This window comes from Lynx rufus, unplaced genomic scaffold (genome assembly GCF_022079265.1).
Source record: "Lynx rufus isolate CCGP_SWC_20201006 ecotype Redwood Valley unplaced genomic scaffold, mLynRuf1.p SCAF_43, whole genome shotgun sequence".
Taxonomy (NCBI): Eukaryota; Metazoa; Chordata; class Mammalia; order Carnivora; family Felidae; genus Lynx; species Lynx rufus.
The window spans coordinates 615,531-622,757 of NW_025814860.1; positions in this window are offsets into that span (position 1 = coordinate 615,531).

Here is a 7,227-nt window from a genome sequence, read left to right on the forward strand (position 1 = left end):
GAGATCAAAGAGGTTTTTGCCTGCTTTCTCCTCGAAGATTTTGATGGCTTCCTGTCTTACATTTAGGTCTGTCATCCATTTCGAGTTTATTTTTGTGTCTGGTGTAAGAAAGTGGTCCAGGTTCATTCTTCTGCATGTCGCTGTCCAGTTTTCCCAGCACCACTTGCTGAAGAGACTGTCTTTATTCCATTGGATATTCTTTCCTGCTTGGTCAGAGATGAGTTGGCCATACATTTGTGGGTTCATTTCTGGGTTCTCTATTCTGTTCCATTGATCTGAGTGTCTGTTCTTGTGCCAGTACAATACTGTCTTGATAATTACAGCTTTGCAGTGTAGCTTGAAGTCTGGGATTTTGATGCCTCCTGCTTTGGTTTTCTTTTTCAAGATTGCTTTGGCTATTCTGGGTCTTTTCTGGCTCCATACAAATTTTAGGATCATTTGTTCTAACTCCGTGAAGAATGCTGGTGTTATTTGGATAGGGATCGCATTGAATCTGTAGATTGCTTTGGGTAGTATTGACATTTTAACAATATTTATTCTTCCTATCCAGGAGCATGGAATCTTTTCCCATTTTTTTTTGTGCCTTCTTCAGTTTCTTTCATAAGCTTTCTATAGTTTTAGGTGTATAGATTTCTCACCTCTTTGGTTAGATTTATTCCTAGGCGTTTTATGGGTTTTGGTGCAGTTGTAAATGGGATCGATTCCTTGATTTCTCTGTTGCTTCGTTGTTGGTATATATGAATAATTTCTTTAAGCCCCTTTCCTCTTTGCCTTGTTTCCATGGAGAAGGATCAGAACTTCTGAAAATGATGTCCCTGGAGCTTGGCAGGGGCTGACTGCTCTCCAGGAGCTGGGGAGGGGCGGGAACAGTAGAAACCGGGGTCAGTGCTGGGCAGTGGCTTTGAACGCTCAAGAGCTTCTCTGATCCTCTCCTGTGATGACACATGAAGCCGCTCAACGCTTATTGAGGCTGGCTGACTCAGGGCTGACAGGTGTGAGCCCGACTCAGCTGGGAGGAGACCAGCCTCAGAAGTTCTTAGGGGCGGCGCCAGCCTGGGGCCTGGAAGGATGAGGGTGTCCCGGCAGGACGCCACCCCCACCCCGGCTGTCCTGCTCAAAGCCCCGGGGCGTCCTGCTCAGCCCCGGCCGTTCCACACTTGCTGCATAGACCCACCAGCACAGTCAACACTGGCCCGCAGTCTGGGAGGTTTGGCCTCTCCGTCCCCCACGCCCGGAGTGAAAAACAAAAGGTAAGTATATGAAACTCTTAGAAAGCAGGTGTTGGGACATAAATTTGTCAGCAGTGTGGTGTTTGCTTTTACCACGGGCAGCCGTGGGTGGACCTGGTGTGTCCAGACCGTGGTAAGAAACAAGATGATGGAGGACTTGCCCGAGTTGGGCAGGCAGGGAGTGTGCCCGATGAAGCAGGGTACAGGTGTCCATCCAGACGGCAGGCAGGGAAGGAAGGAGGAGGGTGGTGGTGGTGGGGGGGGCGGTGGTCATGCCCTTCCCATTGGAGCGGGCAGGTTCAGGGTGGGGAGGAGAGGGAAGTTGAGGGTGCCCGCCTGGTGTCCACATTCACACTCTGTTGGTTAAGCAAGAGTGGGTGTCCAGGAGCCCAGGAGACGAGGCAGGACACCGGGCCCTGATGGTGTGTCCCGACCTGCCGTGCCCGGCCCCCTGGTGCCCTGACCTCTAGCAGCGGGTCCCCCAGACCAAGGCCTGGACCACAGGTGCCAGGACCAGGTGTGGGCTCTTACGGTCCATGGGCCTCAGCTGCTCTGTTTTGCCACTGGCTTCAGCAGCCTCATACAGACGCCTTCTGAGCATTGGGCTGTGAAATTGCACGGGCATTCTGAAAACACGGGCATTCTGAGATTGGGCTGTGTTTCACACTCCGTGTTCTCTAGCCACAGCCTGAGGACCCTAGCAAGGTGGCAGAGGGCTCTGAATGGCCTCCGCGCAGCTGCCTTGGTGACCTGTGAGTCCACCAGCATTTACTTAAGAAGACCCCGTACCTGTCACTGGAGGGATGCCCTGACTGTGCGTTTCTTTTTTAAATTTTTATTTATGTATTAATTTTAATATGAAGTTTATTGTCAAATTGGTTTCCATGCAACACCCAGTACTCATCCCAACAGGTGCCCTCCTCAATACCCATCACCCGCCCCCCATCAATCCTCAGTTCTCAGTTTTTAAGAGTCTCTTATGTTTTGGCTCCCTCCCTCTCTAACGTTTTTTTTTTTTCCTTCCCCTCCCTCATGGTCTTCTGTTAAGTTTCTCAGGATCCACATAAGAGTGAAAACATACGGTATCTGTCTTTCTCTGTATGACTTCTTGCACTTAGCAGAACACTCTCCAGTTCCATCCACGTTGCTACAAAGGGCCAGATTTCATTCTTTCTCATTGCCACGTAGTATTCCATTGTGTACATAAGCCACAACTTCTTTATCCATTCGTCAGTTGATGGACATTTCGGCTCTTTCCATAATTTGGCTATTGTGGAGAGTGCTGCTATAAACATTGGGGTACAAGTGCCCCCATGCATCAGCACTCCTGTATCCCTTGGGTCAATTCCTAACAGTGCTACTGCTGGGTCATAGGGTAGGTCTATTTTTAATTTTGTGAGGAACCTCCACCCTGTTTTCCAGAGCCGCTGCACCAGTTTGAATTACCACCAACAGTGCAAGAGGGTTCCCATTTCTCCACATCCTCTCCAGCATCTGTAGTCTCCTGATTTGTTCCTTTTAGCCACTCTGACTGGCGTGAGGTGATATCTCAGTGTGGTTTTGATTTGTATTTCCCTGATGAGGAGTAATGTTGAGCATCTTTTCATGTGCCTGTTGGCCATCTGGATATCTTCTTTAGAGAAGTAAGTGTCTATTCATCTTTTCTGCCCACTTCTTCACTGGATTATTTGTTTTTCAGGTGTGGAGTTTGGTGGGGTCTTTATAGATTTTGGATACTAGCCCTTTGTCTGATAAGTCATTTGCAAATATCTTTTCCCACTCTGTCGGTTGCCTTTTGGTTTTGTTGATTGTTTCCTTTGGAGTGCAGAAGCTTTTTATCTTCATGAGGTCCCAGTAGTTCATTTTTGCTTTGGAGATGTGTCAAGAAAGAAATTGCTGCGGCTGAGGTCAGAGAGGTTTTTTCCTGCTTTCTCCTCTAGGGTTTTGATGGTTTCCTGTCTAAAATACAAATGGTTTCCTGCCTAAAATACAAATTTTAGGACTGCTTGTTCTAGCTTCGAGAAGAATGCTGGTGCAATTTTGATGGGGATTGCATTGAATGCATAGATAGCTTTGGGTAGTATTGACATTTTATTTCACCTGATGACACAGGAAGTCTATAGGGCCAGGGGTCAGGCCACAGCGAATCATAGGGGCGCCACAAACTGTAACTCACACCTTTATGAAATGAAGATGACAAATTGGTTGGTACCTAAGTTTGGTTGTAGATTGGCCAGAATTCACACACTAACAGGTAAAGAAGCTACTCCGTCCCACAAAATACACAGGCCCTTGTCCGGGACCTGCACTCCCCCGCTGCTCTCCAGGAGCTGCTCTGCCTGGTCTCTGCGTCCTCGGACCTGCAGCTTTGCTCTGGCTGTCCGCAGTCGCATGGCGGCTGTACGATTCTTCCTGATCCACTAGTGGTTCATTTCGGGAAGATCCTCCTCTCCTAATGCTGCGCCGGTGAGTTTATTTGCCTGATACTGTGCACGTGGCAGAAACACGGTGTCCGTGTGTCCGTCTGTCACTCATCTTGAGGAACCCTGGGGTGGTTTCTGCTTTTTAACTATATTTTGTTATAAAGTTTGACGTGTTTATTGTAGAAAAATTAGAAAATACTAGATAACAAACGGGGAAAGCCCTAACTTCCCGCCCCCGAAGTCCTTCCCTGGTGTGTGATGCATTCTTTTCTTGTGTGTGTGTTTTTGCTGTTGTTTTTTGTGGTAAAATATACATCACATAACACCATTTTAGCCGTTTTTAGGCTTACAGTTCAGTGGCATTAAATACATTCACAATGTTGTGCTGCTGTCACCACCATTCATTTCCACATGGTGGTCACCATCCCGAACGGAAACTCTGCCCCCATTAGACTAGAACTCCCATTTCTGCACCCCCAGCCCCTGGGCACCTCTAATCTACCTCATCTCTGTGAGCTTGCCTCTTCCAGGGGCTTCATACACTGTGTGACCTTGTGTGTCTGGCTTTTTCTCCGAGCATCATGTTTTCACGGTTCACCTATGTTACAGCGTGTGTCAGTCTCATTCCTTTTTATGGTTGAGTAGTTTCCGCCGTGTGGATGGAAGGGAGGCTAATCTGCTCATCTGTCGACGGACGCTTGGGCTGTTCCCACCGTTGGCTCTTGTGGTCAGCCAGTCAGCGCTGTTACAGACGTGCGGGTACAAGCACTTTTCATTTTCCTGTACGTCTTTCCTGTCACGTATCTGTCTTTCTTTGTGAAAACATACAATTTGCAAACGCAGGTTACATTATAATCTGCTTCCACACTGGGAACTTTGTGATCACTTACTACTGGACACAACTTCAATGGCCGCATATCCTCTCATCACAGGAGTGTAGGGTGCTGAGTGTCATCTACCCAGTACTGCTAGACATGTTAGGTGCTCCCCAGCTTTTGCTGTTGTAAACACCAGCTATAGCTAAGTGTCCACATTCTTACTTCCTTGGGATGAGTTTCCGGACATTAAATTGCTACAATAATACCAATAGCTGACATTATCGAGTGCTTTCTACGTGACACATTGTAACAAACACTTTACCTATAGTATCTGATTTACTCAAGTACTGTGTTTCCAGTAACAAAACATTTGAAACGTGTGCAGCCTGCCGGGGCTGCCGGGCCTCAGCCAGGTCCCTTCACGTTCAGCTAGACATCTCCAACCCTCAGCTTCCCTGGGAGGCGGAGAACCATGTGGGGAAGTCATGGGAAGGGTGGGGGCAGGTCCCAGCAGTGACTTCCCCTTGGGACGGCCAGTGCACTGAAGCTCGCCTCTAGCTCTGAGCCCACCACGTTCTTTCTTAGCTTGCTCTCTGCCTTTTGCGGTTCCTCTTGAGTTTTCTCCTGAGGGTGGTCCTTCAGTAAGTCACCTGAACAAGAACCCCACTCAGCTCTGCCATAGTACCAGCCATAGAAAGGGATTATGACACAGCCAGAGAAAGGGATTACGAAATCTGTATTCACTGACCTGGAATGATGTTTCATAGTCTATCAAGTGGATGTATTCATTTTTTATAAAAGCTCAAGAAACACTAAAGAACAAGCGCAAAAGAACAAATGTGAACCATAGGTTCTACAGGAACTACTACCGCATGGGATTTTTCCCTTCAGGGTGCTGACGGTATTGTGTGTAAGAAGGTCCCTGTCCGTACGAGATGCGCACTGGAAGGGTAGAGGGTTTCTGCAGTTTGCAGTTTTCCAATGCAAGTGCGCTTAGGCATATGTCTGTGTGGAGGGGAGAGGGGGAGAGCAAACATAGCCAATATTGACAATTACTGAATCTAACGAAGGGTGTACGGAGCTCATTGTATTATATTAGTCTTTCAACTTTTTGGTAGGTTTAGTTTATTCAAAATAAAAAGTTGGGGGGAATATGCCTCCTGGGCTTACAGTGATTTTAGCAAGAGCAGGAATTGTGGGAATTGGTGTCTCTCCGTGTTTTATTCTCCCAGCCAAGGACTTTCTGTGCTATAGGTGCAATGCTGTAGTCAGCCATTTGTGACAAAGCCCATGCCACCACTGCGGTGGACGCTGACCTCAGGGGCACCCTGCGCTCCCTGGGAGCTGGCTTGTGCCACTGGGCGCTGCATGTGAGCACTGCTCCTGCCTCCTACCTTTTGGCTTTGAAGGTCTGTCAGCTCGATGGACTCGTCTCAGTTGAACCTTGTATCCTAACCTAGTTAGACTGACACACTTTCAATACCAGCGGGCCCTTGAGTCAGCTCTTCCCCTTAGGAGAACCAGCCGGATGAAATAACTGCAAACGTGCTCACTCTACTAGCAAGTAATGAGAAACGATTTCAATTGCCAACAATGGGGGGACGGACTTGAGAGTCTTACGCGGTCACTGAAATCAGGACTGCAGAAATGTGCCAACCGACATAGCACAGTCACAATGTACGGTGAGAAAAACAGGTTAGAAAATTGTGTTATGAGCAGATCTTCTTTTAAAAAATCACAGGGGCGCCTGGCTGGCGCAGTCGCTTGACTTTGGCTCAGGTCATGATCTAGCGGTCTGTGAGTTCGAGCCCCATGTTGGGCTCTGTGCTGACAGCTCGGAGCCTGGAGCCTGCTTTTGGATTGCGTCCGCCCCTCCCCTGCTTGTGCTCTGTCTCGCCCTGTCTCTTAAAAATAAATAAATGTTTAAAAAAATTAAAAATTACAATGTCATCCACAGGTTTGGAAGCAGGTAGACTGCATGCTTCACTGTAGCTGGCTCTGGGTGAAAGAAATTTTGGGTGTTTTGCTTATTCATGTTCCCTACCTCTTCTGTAATAAGCGTATACTGCTTACGCAGTTACAATAAGAAACCTGATTAGAAAAGAAGACAGTGTGACACTCAGTAAACAAGTCCAATCCCGGCACCTCACAGTAAGTGTGGAATTAAATGTGAGGGTTGCCTAATACCTAAACGTCTGAGTCTTCTTGTAGATCTGCTTACAAGATGCAGCCTGCCTTGTGGTCAAGACTTCAAGTTCTGGTCTTAGGAAAGGTGGGTTAGAGCACGGCTCTCTCCCTCAGCTGAGTGACTGTGGAGCCAGGCCGGCTGGCCTCTGAATCCACATCTTCCTGTGTGACAGGGACGGCAGGCAGAGCAATCTCACAGCTTTGCCGAGGGTTCAGTAATACGCGGAAAGCTCTTGGCACGGTGCCTAGCAGTACTAAGGGTTCAATAAATGTGAGCTATTATTAAATGAGATGTCCTCAGCTTTCTGGGAGGGGCCGGCGGACGCTGGCACTGTGCGTCCTGCCGAGACTCTCCGTCCGAGGAGGGCAGGCAAGAACAAGAGTAGCTCTGCCAGGCCATTCAACTTCCCCGAAGCCTCCTGTGTCCGGCTGGAGGTGGAGCTGCTGATTAACTCTGTTAGTAGAGCACAGTGCTCCAGAGGCCAAAGAGCAATGATCAAGGTTTGAAGCCCCTTCATGCGAAAGCGTCCTTCCTAGCCACTACTGGAGGAGAAAAAGTACACTTTAAGG